The 19,570-nt window shown below is 49.1% G+C and overlaps 1 pseudogene across 1 annotated transcript in view; it reads right to left on the bottom strand.

The window, feature by feature from the left end:
- Nucleotides 1-19,570, bottom strand: part of LOC144595735 (contactin-associated protein-like 5) — an 852,226-nt pseudogene that overhangs the window by 160,052 nt on the left and 672,604 nt on the right. Inside the window, exon 18 of the transcript XR_013547532.1 lies at nt 18,363-18,602. The product of XR_013547532.1 is annotated as a contactin-associated protein-like 5 (transcript). The remainder of the gene's footprint in view (nt 1-18,362; nt 18,603-19,570) is intronic.

Below are 19,570 nucleotides of genomic sequence, written 5' to 3'. Positions count from 1 at the left end.
ATTGATTATATATATATATATATATATATATACACACACACACATACAATCAGTCATGTATATATATATATATATATAGATATATATATAGATATATATATATAGATATATATATATAGATGGGTATAGATAGATATAGATATAGATATATAGAGGGAGAGAGAGAAAGAGAGAGAGAGAGAGAGAGAGAGAGAGAGAGAGAGAGAGAGAGAGAGAGAGAGAGAGAGAGAGAGAGAGAGAGAGAGAGAGAGAGAGAGAGAGAGAGAGAGAGAGAGAGAGAGGTTGAAAAAAAGGGTGCTAAACAAATAATTAGAGGAAATCACAAGAAAGAAGCTACAGATATATGTGTGTTTGTGCATCTGTTTGTGTATATATATATATATATATATATATATACATAAACCATAAAGGCCGAATCGCTTTTACAGTTTATGTACATCATTTGAAAAATAAGATGACGCGAGAACTAGATCGTTGCTTTAAATCAAAGTTGCTTCTGATCCATGAGAAGGAACTTTGAGATCTATTTATCTCTGTCTTGCCTCTCACACACAAACACAAAAAAACACACACACACACACACACACACACACACACACACACAAACACACACACACACACACACACACACACACACACTCACACACACACACACACACACACACACACACACACACACACACACATATTCATATATACGCCCGCCCTGAATCGTGGGGCTTGGGTCAGCCCGCTGCAGACCTTTCACCGTCTGGCGCGGCCTGGAACCTGGCAAATTCAACAGCCTGACCGCGGGAGAAGACGGCAGGGGAAGAGAGAAGACATTCTGGCCTTCCATCACAGTGAGGAGGTGACTGGAGGAGACTCACTGTGATGGATGTTTCTTTTTTTTTGTTTTAGTGTTGGTTTGCGGTTGTGTGTGTAATTGCTTATTTTATTGCTCTTATTGTTGGGCTGTGGGTGACGAAATCTCGTCCAAAGGACTTGGTTTTATTTGGATGACAATAAAGGTAATTCTGATTCTGATTTTGATTCTGATATGTTAAATTTGTGCAGAGAGTGTGTTTGAGCAATACAAGTGAAACTGCACCAAAGAGGGGTCTGGGGAGGAAGGATGGGAGGGAAATGGGCAGAAACAGTAAAAAATAATAAAGTCAGAGAAATTCAACAGGGGGAAAACATTTAAAAATAAAAATCACAAAAAAATATGAGTTGATACATGAGATTATATTCTGCATTTTAATGGTATCATCACATGTACTGTTCCCCCACAACACTGATTACACTGCGAGAGGCATAGCGGACGCAGGGTTTTGCCTACTAAAATGGCGGACTACACTTCAGTATACGCGATTTCGACGGAGTGGTCAATCTTGCTCCTCTAGTATCTTTGGTTGAGGGACCCCGACAGTCCTTTCAGGTTAGGCAGAGGTTCACTTGCACCTCCTCCAACCTTATCCACCGTATCCGTTGTTCAAGATGTGGACTCTTATACATCGGCGAGACCAAACGCAGACTGGGCGATCGTTTCGCGGAACACCTTGGCTCAGCCCGCAAGAACCAACCTGATCTCCCGGTTGCCGGACTGTTCTGTTCCCCCACAACACTGATTACACTGCGAGAGGCATAGCGGACGCAGGGTTTTGCCTACTAAAATGGCGGACTACACTTTAATTCTCCTTCCCATTCCTACATGGACCTTTCTGTCCTTATTCTCCTCCATTGTCAGAGTGAGGCTACACGCAAATTGGAGGAACAGCATCTCATATTTGGCTTGGGCAGCTTACAGCCCAGTGGTATGAATATTGACTTCTCTCACTTCAGGTAGCCCCGGCATTCCCTCCCTCTCTCTATCCCTCCCCCACCCAAGTCACACTGGCTTCTCATTGTCACCCTACAAACAGCTTACAATGGCCTGTTTCTGTTATCGTCGTTACTTTTTTGCATATCTTTCATTCATTGTTCTTTATCTCTCCACATCACTGTCAATATCTCTCGTTTCCCTTATCCATAACCAGTCTGAAGAAGGGTCCCGACCCGAAACGTCACCCATTCCTTCTCTCCAGAGATGCTGCCTGTCCCGCTTAGTTACTCCAGCTTTTTGTGTCTATCCTCGGTTTAAACCAGCATCTGCAGTTCCTTCTCACACAGGTTAAGTAGGTTAATTGGCTTGGTTATAAGTGTAAATTGTCCCTAGTGTATGTAGGATAGTGTTGATATGTGGGGATCGCTGGTCGGTGCGGACTCGATGGGCCAAAGGGGCCTGTTTCCGCGCTGTATCGCTAAACTTTAAACAAAAAATTAGGCAAGAAAAGGCACCACAAAACAAAACCAATCAGTCAAAGATGCTCGAAGTGCAACAGTAAAGGACCTGTCCCACTTTAGGCCACTGCCGGCGACTAGGCTGTGGCCGACAGTTCGCCGGATGTCGTGGGCATGATCGTGAGGAGTCTTCCAAAAATCGTAATGGATCTCAGCACGTCGCTGAGAAATCATCCGGAGTGAAATTTCCCGGCGACAGCTGGCTTGTCGCCAGGTATCGTTGCTTATTGTGGGTGCTGTCGCATGCTGTCCCATGGTTTGCTAGGTTGTCTTAGATGCATTTAGAAACACATTACATTAAAATAAGTAAAGTCATTTCAAAATACCATAAAATGCTTGCGTTTAACCAATTTATTTACCGTCAGGACATTTGACAGGTAGATTGGAGGCGACAGTTTGACGGTCAGGTAAGCGTGGGAATTTTTGCAATGTTTATGGCCATCAGCCATTACACTTAAAGTGGGCTCTCAACCCAGATATGCAACCCAGAAACCAGATATGCATCTCCCGTACATTTTCAAACAATTCCCACACACTTTTCACAGAAATCCACTTAACCACTTTAAAAAAAAATAATTTTAATACAGCTATTAGTAAACTGGAAGTAAATCCAGTTTATGGCTTGTTACAGTGATGCTTGGTTTTTTAAGTAACCCATACAAGATGTTATAGTTCAAAACTCTCGACTAATTACAGACTTGTCAGTGATTTCAGCGAAACTTAGGACGCCGGAGAAGCATTGACAGCGTGGGAATTTTGCGATGTTTCCGAAGATGTTGTAATCTCGACCTGACTCGCCATTGTCGTGGTCATTGTCGTTGGGTAAAAGAAAAGTTCGGCGATCTGTTAAGACTTTGACAGTCGCCGGCAGTCGCCTTAAAATCGCCTGATGCTTATTTAATGCTTTTGTTGTTGGACTGTGGGTGATTGAATTAACATTTTGTTCAAGATGGCCGCGCCGTTGTGTTTGGCTGCCTGCCACTGTATGTTTCTTTTTTTTTTTTTTTTTTTTTTTCCTAGTCAGATGTGCAGCACTTTGGTCAACGTGGGTTGTTTTTAAATGTGCTATACAAATAAATTGACTTGACTTGACTTGACTTAAAGTGGGACAGGCCCTTAAGGAAGCTTGGAGACGAGGTTAAAGTTTTCAATTATCATTTCATGCCAGTCTGCACAATGGGTGTTGGAAAGTCTATTAAAATTACAAGGTATAGGTTGAAACCACGGGAAAAAAGATAGCTGGCAGGAAGGAATCTGGCACTTCTGATGGATTTTATTACAGAAAAACCTGATAAAACAAGATAGTATAAATGCAAAGGGAGGTGCAGGGTATCTCGTGAAGTGTACTGAATTAAATGGGGGCCTAGGAGAAATGGAAAATAGTTTAAATGATATAATTCTTTAAACAAAAGTATCAAAACATGTCCCTGGGATTTATCGGCTGACAGTGTTGATGGCTGGGAAACTACTGCAATATATTTGAAAAGAAAAACATTAAGAATATCCATCTAGACAGCCAAACCCAAGGCGTAGAGTTATTAGAGTTATGCCTAACCACAGGCAGGAATTTGTAGTACAACTTCAAGGAGTTAATGGAGACATCTAGGACTGACTTTGAGCCATGGAGTTACAGTCACACAGCACGGAAGCAGGCCCTTCAGCCCAACTTGCCCATGCTGTCCGAGATGCCCTATTTATGCTATTCCCACCTGCCTGCATTTGGCCCATCTATCTATATACTAAAACTCATTTGTTTGATGTTTGTTTGTTCCTGAATTACAGCCAAAATGGTACACGATAGCGTGACAATTTTAGGCCCACCTTACTCACCATCATCTCTTTGGTTCTAATGGAAGAAGTTTCATTGAAGTCGGTGTTATATTTTTAAAGTTATTCACATTTTAAAGTTTAAATCTATCTCCTAGGGAGGGGGGGGGGGGGGAAGGGGGGGTGGAGGATGAAGGGGAGAGGAGGGAGGGGGGAGAGGAGGGAGGGGGGAGTGGACGGAGGGGGGAGAGGAGGGGGAGAGGGGGGAGGGGGGAGGTGGGGGAGAGGGGAGGGGGAGGGGGAGGACAGGGTGCTGCACCAATGCAGGTGAGGTTTGGGCCCAACGGGTCCACTTGGTCTAGTATATATTACCAAAACTCTCATCTTGTATATTTGTGTGTTTGTGGATATATTTGTTCCCGAAATACAGCCAAAACGGTACACGATAGCGCAACAATTTTAGGCCCACCTTACTCACCATTCCCCTGCGGTCTCGATTGATCAAGTTTTATTACATTTTATAAACAATTCACTTAATAAACTTTACTAAATGTGCCCCCCCCCCCTCCGCCGGGAGGACCGGCGCCCGTACCAGCGTGCCCCACGCCTGACCTTCCTCCCGTGGTGCTGCGCGGCGGCAGAGGGTGAAACGAGACGTCCGTTGTCACCGAGCTGCCGCTGCCGGAGAGGTTTGCACCCAACGGGTCCACGGCTCGCGCTGGCCGCCCAGGGCCGAGGTCAGTGGACCCCTCTCCCCTTTCCTCTCCCCCCCCTCGCCCGCCCATGGCCCCGGGGGACAATCCCCGGCAGGCAACGGGTCCACGGATCATCAGTTGGGGGAGGGTTGCCGGACACGCAGGAGAGGCTTGCTGGCCCTTCGAGCCAGCACCACCATTCAATGTGTGACCCCTGGTTCTGGACTGCCCCAAATTCTCTGCCTCAGAGTGGAATTCTCTGCCTCAGAAGGCAGTGGAGGCCAGTTCTCTGAATGCTTTCAAGAGAGAGCAAGATAGAGCTCTTAGGGATAGTGGAGTCAGGGGGTATGGGGAGAAGGCAGGAACGGGGTACTGATTGAGAATGATCATTGAATGGTGGTGCTTGCTCGAAGGGCCGAATGGCCTACTCCTGCACCTATTGTCTATTGTTTATTGGGGAAAAAATTTCCTGCATCTAGCCTGTCCAATCCCTTAAGAATGTTATATGTTTCTATAAGATCCCCTCTCATCCTTCTAAATTCCAGTGAATATAAGCCCAGTCGATCCTTTCTTTCATCATATGTCAGTCCCGCCATCCCGGGAATTAACCTGGTGTACCCAGGCTGCACTCCCTCCAATAGCATTAATGTCCTTCCTCAAATTAGGAGACCAAAACTGCACACAACACTCCAGGTGTGGTGTCGCCAGGGCCCTGCACAACTGCAGTAGGACCTCCTTGCTCCTGTACTCAACTCCTATTGCAATGAAGGCCAACAAGCCATTAGCTTTCTTCACTGCCTGCTCTACCTGCACGATTACTTTCAGTGACTGATGTACAAGCACACCTAGGTCTCGTTGTACCTCCCCGTTTTGAAATCTGACACCATTCAGATAATAATCTGAATTCTTGTTCTTCTAGTTTGTGTGTGGCCACAAGCTGGCAGTGGAGAAGGCCAAGGCGAGGAAGGTCGGTGTGGGAATGGGAAGGGGAATTAAAATGGTGGGTGGGCAACCAGAATCTCAAGCAAGGTGTGGTGGATGGAGCACATGTTCGGCGAAACGATCGCCCGGTCTACCCTTGTTCTCGCCGATGAAGAGTATGTCAACTAATATGGTTGACTCACTGTCAGAGTGAGGCTCAATGTAAATTGGAGGAACAGCACCTCATATTTCGCTTGGGCAGCTTAAACCCAGCGGTATGAATATTGACTTCACTAACTTCAAATAACCTTACCCTCTCTCTCCATCCCACCCCCATCCTAGTTCTCCGACCAGTCTGACTGTCCTCTTGATTAAAGTTTACATTTGTACATTCAATGTCACCTTTCCCCCCTAGCTAACAATGATCTATTCGACATTTTCCTTCAACTTCGTCCACGTTCATCTCTCGTTTTCACACCTTACCCTTCCTTATCACTGTGTCTCCCTCTCCCCTGACTATCGGTCCGAAGAAGGGTCTCGACCCGAAACATCACCCATTCTTTCTATGCCTGTCCCGCTGAGTTGCTCCAGCATTTTGTGTCTATGTCCGGTGTAAACCAGCATCTGCAGTTCCTTCCTACACGATATTCTCTGCCTCAGAATTCTCTGCCTCAGAAGGCAGAGTGGAATTCTCTGCCTCAGAAGGCACTGGAGGCCAATTCTCCGAATGCATTCAAGAGAGAGTTAGATAGAGCTCTTAACGATAGTGGAGTCAGGGGGGATGGGGAGAAGGCAAGAACGGGGTACTGATTGAGAATGATCAGCCATGATGACATTGAATGGCGGTGCTAGCTCGAAGGGCCGAATGGCCTACTCCTGCACCTATTGTCTATTGATATGTTTGTCTAAATTGTCCTTGAAGTGCCAGCAATGAAACCACCAGCAGATGCACCAGTGCCACAAGGGATGAGCTTCGAGTCCCAGCCTTGTTAGCAATGCACAGATTCAGAGTATGATTAAAACGAAAGTTTCCTGTAAACTGAAGCAACTTCATAACTTACGTTATTAATCAAGAGGGAACAGAGCAACAGTGATATAGTCTCAATTAATTTGATGTCCTATGAAGATTGATTGAGAATGTTCCATCGTTCATTATATTCATTAATTATCTCACATAAACTGGATTTTGTATAATTGGCACCATGTCCTTTGTGAAAATAAATGGGCGTCATGGTGGCGCAGCGGTAGAGTCGCTGACTTATAGTGCCGGAGACCCCGGGTTCGATCCTGACTACGGTGCTGTCTGTCTGGAGATTGAACGTCTTCCTCATGACCACTAGGTTAATTGGCTTCAGTAAAGGGCCTGTCCCACTTAGGCGACTGCCGGCGACTAGGCTGTCGCCGACAGCTCGCCGGGGTGTCACGGGCATGATCGTGAGGAGTCTTCAATGAATCGTAGTGGATCTCGGTGCGTCGCTGAGAAATCAACCGGATTGAAATTTCTCGGCGACAGCTGGCTTGTCGCCAGGTATCGCTGCTTATTGCGGGCGCTGTCGCATGCTGTCCCCAGGTTTGCTAGGTTGTCTTAGATGCATTTAGAAGCACATAATATTAAATTAAGTAAAGTCGATTGAAGATACCATAAAATACTTGTGTTTAACCAATTTATTTACCGCCAGGACATTTGACAGGTAGATTGGAGGCGACAGTTTGACGGTCAGGTAAGCGTGGGAATTTTTGCGATGTTTATGGCCATCAGCGATTACATTTAAAGTAGGCTCCCAACCCATATATGCAACCCAGAAACCAGATATGCAACCCAGAAACCAGATATGCATCTCCCGTACATTTTCAAAGAATGCCCGCACTCTGCACAAAAATCCATTTAACCACGTTCAAAATAAAATTTCTTAATACTGCTATTAGTAAACTGGAAGTCAATCCAGTTTATGCCTTGTTACCGTGAAGCTTGGTTTTCAAGTAACCCGGGCAAGGTGTAATATTTCAAAACTCGATGTACCAGCAATGAAACCACCAGCAGATGCACCAGTGTCACAAGAGAATTACAGACTTGTCAGCGATTTCAGCGAAATTTAGGATGCCGGAGAAGCATTGATAAGCGTGGGAATTTCGCGATGTTTCCGAAAACGGTGTAATCTCGACCTGACTCGGCATTGTCGTGGTCATTGTTGTCGGGTAAAATAAAATTTTGGCGGTATACTACGACTTTGACAGTCACCGGCAGTCACCTAAAATAATCGCCTAAGACTGGCCCTTAAAAAGGTTGTAAATTGTCCCTAGTGAGTAGGATAGTTCCAGTCACGAATGACTAGATTGAAAGAGACGGCATGGAAACAGGCTGTTCAGCCCACCAGGTCCATGCCAACCATTTGATCACCCGTTCACAATAGTTTTATGTTATTGTACACGGTATCTGTATGTGTACACTGTGGACGACTTGATTGTAATCATGTTTCAGCTTTACGCTGGGTGGTTAGCACGCAACATTTTAACACACAACAAACATTTCTTCACACAGAGAGTGGTGAGTCTGTGGAATTCTCTGCCACAGAAGGTAGTTGAAGCCAGTTCATTGGCTATATTTAAGAGGGAGTTAGATGTGGCCCCTGTGGCTAAAGGGATCAGGGGGTATGGAGAGAAGGCAGGTACAGGTTACTGAGGTGGATGATCAGCCATGATCATATTGAATGGCGGTGCAGGCTCGAAGGGCCGAATGGCCTACTCCTGCACCTATTTTCTATGTTTCTATGTTTCTATGCAACAAAGCCTTTTCACTGTACCTCGGTACACGTGACAATTATGGAGTAATCGCTGGTCGGCGCGGACTCGGTGGGCCGAGGGTCCTGTTCACGCTCTGTATGCCTAAACTAAACTAAATTAAACAAAAACCTGAGGCACTTTGGGGGGGCACTATATACTGGTAGGAAAAATAGCAACCAATTTACAAATAGCAAACATTGATATGTAGCAATGTAATAATGATCGGCACCTTATTGTGATGTGATTAGAGTTAAGGATTGGTTAGGGAATTCTTGATCTTCAGAAATTCCCAATGGCACCTATTTTGGTTGGTTTAGTTTAGTTTAGTTTAAAAGTGATATTGTGTTTTAACTGTGTAAATTCTAATGGGTTTGAAGTAGGGTTGCCAACTTTCTAACTCCCAAATAAGGGACAAAAGGTAACGTCACCGCCCAACACCCCACGTGACTTCACCCAGCCAGCGGCCACGTGCTCCCGCTTCACCAATGGCGGCCATCCGGGCCTGGAGGCAGTTTACTACACAACCTCCATTCGGCAAACACACTCGGCCTCGCTCCCCAAACACACTCCGTTACCCTACACTATCCGGGCCTACAGTGTCCGGGCCTACAGTGTCCGGGGCTATAGTGTCCGGGCCTACAGTGTCCGGGCCAACAGGGTTGGGGCCTACACTGTTCGGGCCTACAGAGTCCAGGTCTACATTGTCCGGGCCTACAGGGTCGGGGCCTACAGTGTCCTGGCCGACAGTGTCCGGGCCTACAGTGTCTGGGCCTACAGTGTCCGGGCCTACAGCACCTCCCGGGCCTAATACGGGGCAAGGGCGGTCCCTTACGGGACAAACAAATTTAGCCCAAAATACGGGATGTTCAGGCTAATGCGGGACAGTTGGCAAACCTAGTTTGAAGTGTCTTGTAGCGACCATAGAGAATGGTCCAGGTCGTCGAACCCTCGGATTGGCCAGCGAGGTCACGTGGGAACGCGACCATGGGGATTGGTCCAGGAAACGACATCGCTGATTGGCCAGCGATGTCAGGTGCGCGTTTGGCGCCCGTTTTAGCCAGTTCGGCGAAGTCTTCAAGGAAGACAGTAAGTTTATATTGGTTGTCCTGTACCTTGTTGTTTAACTCTGTATTCGTGTATTGCGGCTGCAATAAACTTCGTCTACAACTAGCAAGTTTCGGACTCGCCATATTGGTGACCCCGAACGTGATCTGGACGATCACCAACTGAGCAGGAACCCGACGCCTCGTTGACGATGACCGAGCAGGGCACATCGGAGTCAACCGCGGCAGGCGTTCATCTTCCGTTATTTTGGACGTACGCACCGCAAGCTTGGTTTATCCACGCCGAGGCTCAATTCCACATAAAGAAGGTGTCGGACGATGCCACGAAGTACTTTTACCTCGTCAGCGCTCTATCGCCGGACACAACCAAGCGCATGATGCGGTTTATCATAACTTCACCTGCGGAAGACAAATATGAAACCATGAAGAAGGCATTACTGCGAACCTTCGGGTTAAATAAGCATGGTGGTGCGGCAAAACTTCTGCACCTACCGGAGTTGGAGACCAACTGCCTTCCGTCCGCATGGCCGAAATGATGGTGCTAGCCGGTGAGCACACGGATTGCCCGATGTTTGAACAGGCATTCCGCGAGAAACTTCCCGAGGATGTCCGACTGCTGCTTACGGATTGTTCTTTTAAGGACCCCGAAGCATATGCAGCGAAAGCGGACGCGCTCATAGCGGGAAAAAACAAGGCAGGGGATTCCATCAACAAAGTCTCGACATCGGTGACCACGCCACAGTGACGGCAAGATGGCGCCACGTCTCCCGCCAATTCTCCGAGAGCCCGCCAAAAAGATCCGCACAAGCGCGGCTGGTGCTATTATCACCTACGATGGGGTAACGAATCCCGCAACTGTCGTTTGCCTTGTACCTTCGCGGGAAATGCCTCGGCCGATCGTACATAGGGGCAGTTACGATTGGCCAGAACCGGCGCCTCTATGTCCATGATTGATTCACGGACACAGAACTTTTGGTAGACACGGGAGCCATCGTCAGCATAGTGCCGCCGACCGACCTCGAAACCAGATCGGGTAAGACAGGTCCCACCCTCATCGCGGTTAATGGCAGCCCAATTCGCACTTTCGGCACACGGAAGATGTCCCTTGCGTTAGGCCTCCGCACGTACGAATGGCCATTCATCATAGCCGACGTCAAACAAGCGATCCTGGGCGCAGATTTTCTCTGGGCTTTTTCACTGGTTCCTGATGTCCGCGGTAACGACCTCCGACCCGCTGCTGAAGACGAGCACGTCGCTCCGGCAATCGCCTCCTCGCCCAGCCCTACTGTCCAGGCCGTCGTCGCGGCCCCCGACTCGTATGCTGCGATTCTGGCAGAGTTCCCAGAGCTGCTCGTCCAACGTTTTGACGCACCTTCAGCTAAGCACGGTGTGGTCCATCACATCCGCACCGAAGGCCCTCCCGTTTTCGCTCGGGCCAGGAGACTACCGCCAGACAAACTGGTGGTGGCACGGGCGGAGTTCAGGAAGATGGAGGAAATGGGAATTGTTCGTCAGTCTGACAGCCCGTGGGCCTTGCCGTTACACATGGTCTCCAAGGCATCTGGGGGGTGGAGGCCATGTGGCGATTATCGGCGTCTCAATGCTGTCACCACGGCTGATCGCTACCCCATACCGCACCTACAGGACTTTTCATCTGGACTGGAAGGAGCGGTAGTGTTTTCCAAAATCGATTTGGTGCGAGGATACCATCAGATTCCGGTGCGACCGGAGGACATACAGAAAACTGCAACGATTACTCCGTTCGGGTTGTTTGAATGGTTGCGTATGCCTTTCGGTTTAAAGAACGCGGCACAGGCTTTCCAGCGACTGATGGACCGCGTGGGCAGTGGTTTACCCTTTGTGTTTATTTATTTAGACGACATCCTGGTAGCCAGCCCCTCAGTGCAAGAACACCAGGCCCATTTGCGGACCGTGTTCCAGCGGCTCCAAGACCACGGGCTCATTATTCAACCCTCCAAATGTCAATTCGGCCTGCCTGCTCTCGATTTTCTAGGACATAGAATTACCCCTGCCGGCGCTGTCCCTTTGCCAGAGAAGGTGGAGGCTATCCGGGCTTTCCCCAGGCCCACCACAGTAAAAGGGCTGCAGGAGTTCGTTGGTATGGTTAATTTCTACCATAGATTCGTTCCGGCAGCGGCGCGAGTCCTGCGCCCGCTTTTCCAATGCCTTGCAGGTAATCCGGTAGAGTTGTTGTGGTCCCCGGCCGCAGAGTCGGCTTTTACGGCAGCTAAGGCAGCCTTGGCAGACACCACCATGTTGGTCCATCCGAGCCCCTCCGCCCCCACGGCCCTGACGGTTGACGCCTCTGACGTGGCGGTGGGTGGAGTTCTGGAGCAGCAGGTTGGTGGCCGTTGGCAGCCTTTAGCGTTTTTCAGCCGGCAACTAAATTCGGCCGAGCTGAAATATAGCGCATTTGACCGAGAGCTTCTAGCTCTCCATTTAGCTGTCCGTCATTTCAGGTATTTCCTCAAGGGCCGCCCATTTGTGGCATTTACGGACCACAAGCCATTAACATTTGCGTTTTTGAAATTGTCTGACCCATGGTCGGCCCGCCAGCAGCGGCACCTGACTGCTATCTCAGAATTTAACACAGATGTCCGTCATATCGCGGGTAAGCTGAATGCCGTTGCTGACGCCCTGTCTAGACCTGCTTTTCCCCCTATTTCGGCGGTGGACTGCGAAGTGGATCCCCAGGAGCTTGCGGAGGCACAGCTCCTGGCGGATACCGTTTCGACGTACCAGTCCACCACTTCGGGATTGAAGTTGGCCCAGGTAGCTTGTGGGTCGGAGGGCACGAAAGTCTGGTGCGATGTTTCTCTTCCTCGCCCCAGGCCGGTAGTACCGCCCTCCCTTCAGCGCCGGGTTTTCGATGCCATTCATGGGCTGGCGCACCCGTCCATCCGCTCCACCTCTGCCTTGGTGGCAGCGAGGTTTGTCTGGCATGGCCTGCGGAAACAGGTAGCGGGGTGGGCACGTTCCTGCGTGCCCTGTCAGACCGCTAAGGTCCAGCGCCACGTCCAGCCCCCCGTACAGGATTTCGAAGTCCCGGCTTTTCGTTTTTTCCACATCCATGTGGATTTGGTCGGGCCTTTGCCTTCCTCCCGGGGCTACACCCACCTCCTCACGGTGGTGGACCGGTTCACCCGGTGGCCAGAGGCTTTCCCATTGTTTGACATCTCGTCAGCGTCTTGTGCTAGGACTTTGGCCCTTCATTGGGTAGCTCGTTTCGGGGTCCCGGCAGTTATTACAACTGACAGAGGACCACAGTTCACTTCGTCCCTCTGGGCCGCGCTGGCGGAACTGTACGGGTCCAAATTACAACCCACAACTGCATATCACCCCCAGGCAAATGGTCTCGTAGAGAGGTTCCACCGCCAACTTAAGGCGTCCCTCTGTGCAAGGCTTGAAGGCCCGGACTGGGTAGACCAACTCCCTTGGGTTCTTTTGGGCATCCGGACGGCTCCTAAGCCAGATCTCGGTGCGTCGTCCGCAGAGCTGGTATATGGCTCGACCCTTCGAGTACCTGGAGATCTGTTTCCGGACACTTCAGCACTGCTCCCTACAGTCCCAGCAGCGTTAGCAGCTCTCCGGGAACGGGTGGGCTCCCTGGCTCCAGTGCCGACTTCACGTCATGGGTGTCCCATGGTACATGAACCGTCTTCCCTGAAGGACTGTGAGTTTGTTTTTTTGCGTAAAGATGCCCATCGCGCCCCGTTGCAGAGGGTCTATCAAGGGCCGTTTCGGGTTTTACGTAAGGGAACGGCTACTTTCACCTTAGACATGGGCGGCAAGAGTGAACTCGTCTCGGTGTCCCGGCTCAAACCTGCCCATTTGGACCCGGATCAACCAGTCCTGGTCGGTCAAACCCCTAGAAGAGGCCGACCTCCGTTAGTTCCGCCCAGTCCACAAACCCCCATTCCGACAGTTCCTCCGGGACCCCCAGTTTCGGCAGTTCCCCTAGGACCCCCCGTTTCGGCAGTTCCTCCAGGACCCCCCGTTCCGGTAGTTCCTCCAGAACCTCCCGTTCCGGCTGTTCCACCAAGTCCGGAACCTCCGGCTCCTGTGGTTCAGGCTGTCCCTCTCCGTACTCGTTATGGTCGCGAAATCCGGCTCCCTGCTAGGTTCCGCACCTCGGGTTCTGGGGGGGGGTCATGTAGCGACCATAGAGAATGGTCCAGGTCGTCGAACCCTCGGATTGGCCAGCGAGGTCACGTGGGAACGCGACCATGGGGATTGGTCCAGGAAACGACATCGCTGATTGGCCAGCGATGTCAGGTGCGCGTTTGGCGCCCGTTTTAGCCAGTTCGGCGAAGTCTTCAAGGAAGACAGTAAGTTTATATTGGTTGTCCTGTAACTTGTTGTTTTGATTCTGTATTCGTGTATTGCGGCTGCAATAAACTTCGTCTACAACTAGCAAGTTTCGGACTCGCCATAGTCTACAGTTATAAACCACAACAGTGTTCACAATACTATCAGAAATTGGGATTCTCTGTCTTAATTCTGCCCTAGAAGGTTTAGAAATGTTGTTAGACAAACATTTCTGAGTCATTATATAAAACCTCCCAGAAGGAGTGCAGGAATATCTCCTTTGATAAAGCATTCAATGTCAAGATGAAGTTAGCATCAAATCGCTGACACGGATATCAGGCAGCAGAGAGACTGACATGGGAATGATCTAAGATAGCATTTGTTACTATTTACAGCATCCTGTTAAGCAACCCTTCACAGCTCATTTTTGTTCTGCAGCTTTGCAGCTTTTGTGTCCATCCAGTTACTGAGCTACACAAAGCAGGGGAAGAGGCCCTTTTGCCTACATTGTCTATGCTGACTTTGCATTTTGCATTAGTCCCATATTTTTGTATATGGCCCAGATCCCTGAAACCTTTCCTATCCACATATCTGTTTTTTCGAAGTCATTTTGATTGAAAATGATCAGCCATGATCACATTGAATGGCGATGCTGGCTCGAAGGGCCGAATGGCCTCATCCTGCACCTACTGTCTATTGCCTATTGTCTATTTTCTGTAGTCAGGAACTGCAAATGCTGGTTTACACCACAGATAGGCACAAAATGCTGGAGTAACTCAGCGGGACAGGCAGCGTCTCTGGATAGAAGGAATGGGTGATGTTTTGGGTCGAGACCCTTCTTTCAGAATGAGAGTCAGGGGTGAGGGAGACATAGAGATATGGAAGGGTGAGATGTGAAAGTGAGAGATCAAAGGGGATGCAGATAAAACGAAATGTAGAATGGTTGCGGCTTGCCTGCAGTCCGTTTGTCTTTAGTGGTTTTTGTTGTTTTTGTCTTAATTGTAGTTTAAATATGATGTAGTGTTTGTGGTTGTGTGTTATGTGGGGGGGGGGGGGGAAGAGAACTGTAACATTGTCTCTCCCGAGCGGAGACCCGACCTTTGTTTCTGTGTCGTGTCTCCGTTCCCGTTGCGGCCTACCACCGGCCATGCACCTGGAGCTGGCGGGCTCCGGCTGGGACCACCTGGGGCTCATGTTCGCAGAGCCCGCGGCCCGGACTCACCACCTGCGGCGCTGGCTGCCTTCGGATGCTGCGGGAGCAGCTGCGACTCGTCTCCGGAGGCTCCGGAGCGGGCCGCCTGGATGTCGGAAGCCCGCAGGCCCCTGGGTGGGGGCCGACATCGGGAGCTCCGGCAGCGGCAGCGGCAGCGTCTCCGCCTGCCCCGAATCGTGGGGCTTGGGTCGGCCCGCCACGGACCTTTCACCGTCCGGCGCGGCCTGGAATAGGCTGCGGGATTTTCTCCGCCCGGCGGGGGCTTCAATGTCGGGAGCCCCTACCGCCCCGACGTGGCAACTCCAACAGCCTGACCGCGGGAGAAGACGGCAGGGAAGAGAAAAAGACCTTCTGGCCTTCCATCACAGTGAGGAGGGACTGGAGGAGACTCACTGTGATGGATGTTACTTTTGTTTGGTGTTGGTTATGATTGTGTGTGTTATTGCATTTTTATTGATTATTCTTATTGGTCTTATTGTTGAACTGCGGGTAATTATTCATTTCACTGCACATTTATGTGTATGTGACAAATAAATTGACTATTGACTATTGACTATTGACTATTGGTTCATTGTTAGTTGAGGGGAAGATGACAACGAGGCAAACAATCAGTACAATTTAATCAGGAGGACAGTGGAACTAGTCGGAGAGCTATTAGCGGTGCAGACAGCATCTCTGGAGAGAAGGAATGGGTAACATTTTGGGCTAAGTCCCTTCTTCAGACTGAGAGTCAGGGGAAAGGGAACCGAGAGATATAGACGGTGATGTAGAAAGATGTAGCACAAATGAATGAACGATATGGAAAAAAGTAATGACGATAAAGGAAACAGGCCATTGTCAGCTGTGGCTGGGTGAAAACGAGTTACAGACAAAGAGACTCAACAAGACGGCTTTGAAGCAGGAACGACAACTTGGGTGGGGGAGGGACAGAGAGAGAGGGGATGCAAAGGTTACTTGAAGTTAGAGAAATCAATATTCAATCCACTGGGTTGGAAGCTGCCCAAGGTGCTGATCCTCCAATTTGCGTTTGGCTTCACTCTGGCAGTGGAGGAAGCCCAGGACAGAAACAGAAACCCGCAGAGACCAAGCTAATTCCCCTCTGAATACACTTTGCTCGTTCAGTTCAGTGGCGCTCGGGGATGGATTAGAAAGTGCTGGTCTTTCCAATCACATTAACATCCCCAGCACAAATTAAAAGTGATTTTTGAGGGAGCTCCTAGTTGTGTGTGGAACACACAAACATTAACTTGGGCCCTTGAAACGGATTAAAGTGACTTAACTGTGCAAGTAATAAGCAGCAATGATCTACTGGCAAATTATTTTCAGTGAAGTATTTGCCTTGTTCAATTAACCATCTGATTTGGCTTACAAGGTAACGGCGCCCTTGTGAAAAATTAACACGTCCATTAAAAAAAACACTTCTGCAAACAGCCATTGATTTGCTCCATTCAATATCATTACATCATGTGTTGGCAGGCGTAGACTTTGGACTTGTTGGACACGTTAGAGGCAGGAAACATGTTCCCAATGTTGGGGGAGTCCAGAACAAGGGGCCACAGTTTAAGAATAAGGGGTAGGCCATTTAGAACTGAGATGAGGAAAGACTTTTTCAGTTGTGAATCTGTGGAATTCTCTGCCTCAGAAGGCAGTGGAGGCCAATTCTCTGAATGCATTCAAGAGAGAGCTAGATAGAGCTCTTAAGGATAGCGGAGTCAGGGGGTATGGGGAGAAGGCAGGAACGGGGTACTGATTGAGAATGATCAGCCATGATCACATTGAATGGCGGTGCTGGCTCGAAGGGCCGAATGGCCTCCTTCTGCACCTATTGTCTATTGTCTATTGACTTTGGAGATAAGGCGTGGAAATAGGCCCTACGGTTACCGTGTCCGCGTTGTCCAGCGATCTCCCCGTATACTAGCGCTACCCTACACACTGGGGACATTTACAATTTTACCAAAGCCAATTAACCTACAGACCTGTATGTCTTTGGAGCGTGGGAGGAAACCAGAGCACCCGGAGAAAACCCGTGTGGTCACAGCGAGAATGTACAAACTCCGTTTGCAGGTTAATTAGCATCTGTAAATTGTCCCTCGCGTGTAGGGTAAAACTAGTGTTTGGGCAATCATTGGTCGGCGTGGACTCGGTGGGCCGAAGGGCCTTGTTTCCAAGCTGTATCTCTAAACTAATCTAAACTAAACTAAACTAATCACAGACAGTGGTGAGTCTGTAGAATTCTCTGCCATAGAAGGTAGTTGAGGCCAGTTCATTGGCTAAATTTAAGAGGGAGTTATGTATGGCCCTTGTGGCTAAAGGGATCAGGGGGTATGGAGAGAAGGCCCCCAGGTTACTGAGCTGGATGATCAGCCATGATCATATTGAATGGCGGTGCAGGCTCGAAGGGCCGAATGGCCTACTCCTGCACCTATTTTCTATGTTTCTATGTTTCTAATCTGCACTACGCGTGCAGCGTAGGTTTACTAGGTTAATTCCCGGAATGGCGGGACTGTCATATGTTGAAAGACTGGAGCGACTAGGCATGTATACACTGGATAAGAGGGGATCTTATCGAAACGTATAAGATTATTAAGGGGCTGGACACGTTAGAGGCAGGAAACATGTTCCCAATGTTGGTGTAGTCCAGAACCAGGGGCCACAGTTTACGAATAACGGGTAGGCCATTTAGATCGGAGATGAGGAAAAACTTTTTCAGTCGGAGAGTTGTAAATCTGTGAAATACTCTGCCTCAGAAGGCAGTGGAGGCCAATTCTCTGAATGCATTCAAGAGAGAGCTAGATAGAGCTCTTAAGGATAGCGGAGTCAGGGGGTATGGGGAGAAGGCAGGAACAGGGTACTGATTGTGAATGATCAGCCATGATCACATTGAAGGGCGGTGCTGGCTCGAAGGGACCGAATGGCCTACTCCTGCACTTATTGTCTATTGTCTGCAGATCCTTGTGTCGACACTTTTATTTTCACTTTGGCACGGTCTCAAAAAGATTCTTCTGGAATTCATTCATTTTAAGGCATTGAAGCTGCGAAACCTGCACAGAGGAAGCCGGGGCACCCGGAGAAAACCCACGCGGTCAACAGAGAGAACGTGCGAAAGCTCAGTACAGACAGCACCCGTGGTGGGGATCGAACCCTGGTCTCAGGCGCTGTAAGGCAGCAATCCTACTGCTGCGCCACTGTGCCACACTAAAGCCGCAGCAGTGGTAGAGATTAAGAGATGAAGGCATTCAACGTGTGCAAGAAACAGTCGCTGCATCTTACCTTTCTTGCAGAAGGGCCCATTGTAGGCAGAGTGGCTGCAGTCACAGGAGTAGCCATTGTACTTCTCGACACATCTCCCTCCATTGTGGCACAGGTTGCCGTAGCTACTGCAGTGTCCGGGGCAGCCGGGCTTGACCCCTGGGGTCATTTTTGCCCGCTCCTCAAGGTCGAGGGTCACTCCATTTAACTGCAAGGACCGGATGCAGCCAAGAAATCCCTTCTGCCTCGAGGCTGTTCCCCCTAAAAATTGGAACAAAGCATATTTTAAATCCCCTCTTTTTCTCCACTTTCGCGAGTTTCCTTATCTGGAACGTTAATTTTTAAGCTAAGTTTTAGATTTTTTTAGATTTTGATTTAGAGATACAGCGCGGAAACAGGCCCATCGTCCCACCAAGTCCGCGCCGCCCAGCGATCCCCGCACATTAACACTATCCTACACACACTAGGGATAATTTTTACATTTACCCAGTCAATTAACCTGTACGTCTTTGGAGTGTGGGAGGAAACCGAAGATCTCGAAGAAAACCCACGCAGGTCACGGGGAGAACGTACAAACTCCGTACAGACGGCCCCCGTAGTCAGGATCGAACCTGAGTCTCCGGCGCTGCATTTGCTTTAAGGCAGCAACTCTACCGCTGCGCCACCGTTTTGGTTTAGAGATACAACACAGAAAATAGGCCCTTCAATAAACAATAGACAATAGGTGCAGGAGTAGGCCATTCGGCATTTTGAACCAGCACCGCCATTTAATGTGATCACGGCTGATCATTCACAATCAGTACCCCGTTCCTGCTTTCTCCCCATACCCTCTGACTCCGCTATCATTAAGAACTCTACCTAGCTCTCTCTTGAATGCATCCAGAGAATTGGCCTCCACTGCCTTCTGAGGCGGAGAATTCCGCAGATTTACAACTCTCTGACTGAAAGGCAATTCACAATTATACCAAGCCAATTATGTCTTTGGAGTGTGGGAGGAAACCAGTGATCCCGGAGAAAACACACGCAGGTCACGGGGAGAACGTACAAACTCCGTGCAGACAGTAGTCAGGATCAAACCCGGGTCTCTGGCATTGTAAGGCAGCAACTCTACCGCTAAGCCACCATGTCGCCATTAAAGATATGGGCCAAACCTGGGAGGGCAGAACTAGAAGTTGAGAACCTTTGTTACGGTTGCCCAAGATGTTGGTGAGACCCCATTTGTAGTATTG

The sequence above is a fragment of the Rhinoraja longicauda genome, chromosome 8, assembly GCF_053455715.1.
Source record: "Rhinoraja longicauda isolate Sanriku21f chromosome 8, sRhiLon1.1, whole genome shotgun sequence".
Lineage (NCBI taxonomy): Eukaryota > Metazoa > Chordata > Chondrichthyes > Rajiformes > Arhynchobatidae > Rhinoraja > Rhinoraja longicauda.
The sequence above is the reverse complement of the archived record's forward strand: the minus strand, read 5'-3'. Positions and strand labels throughout refer to the sequence as shown.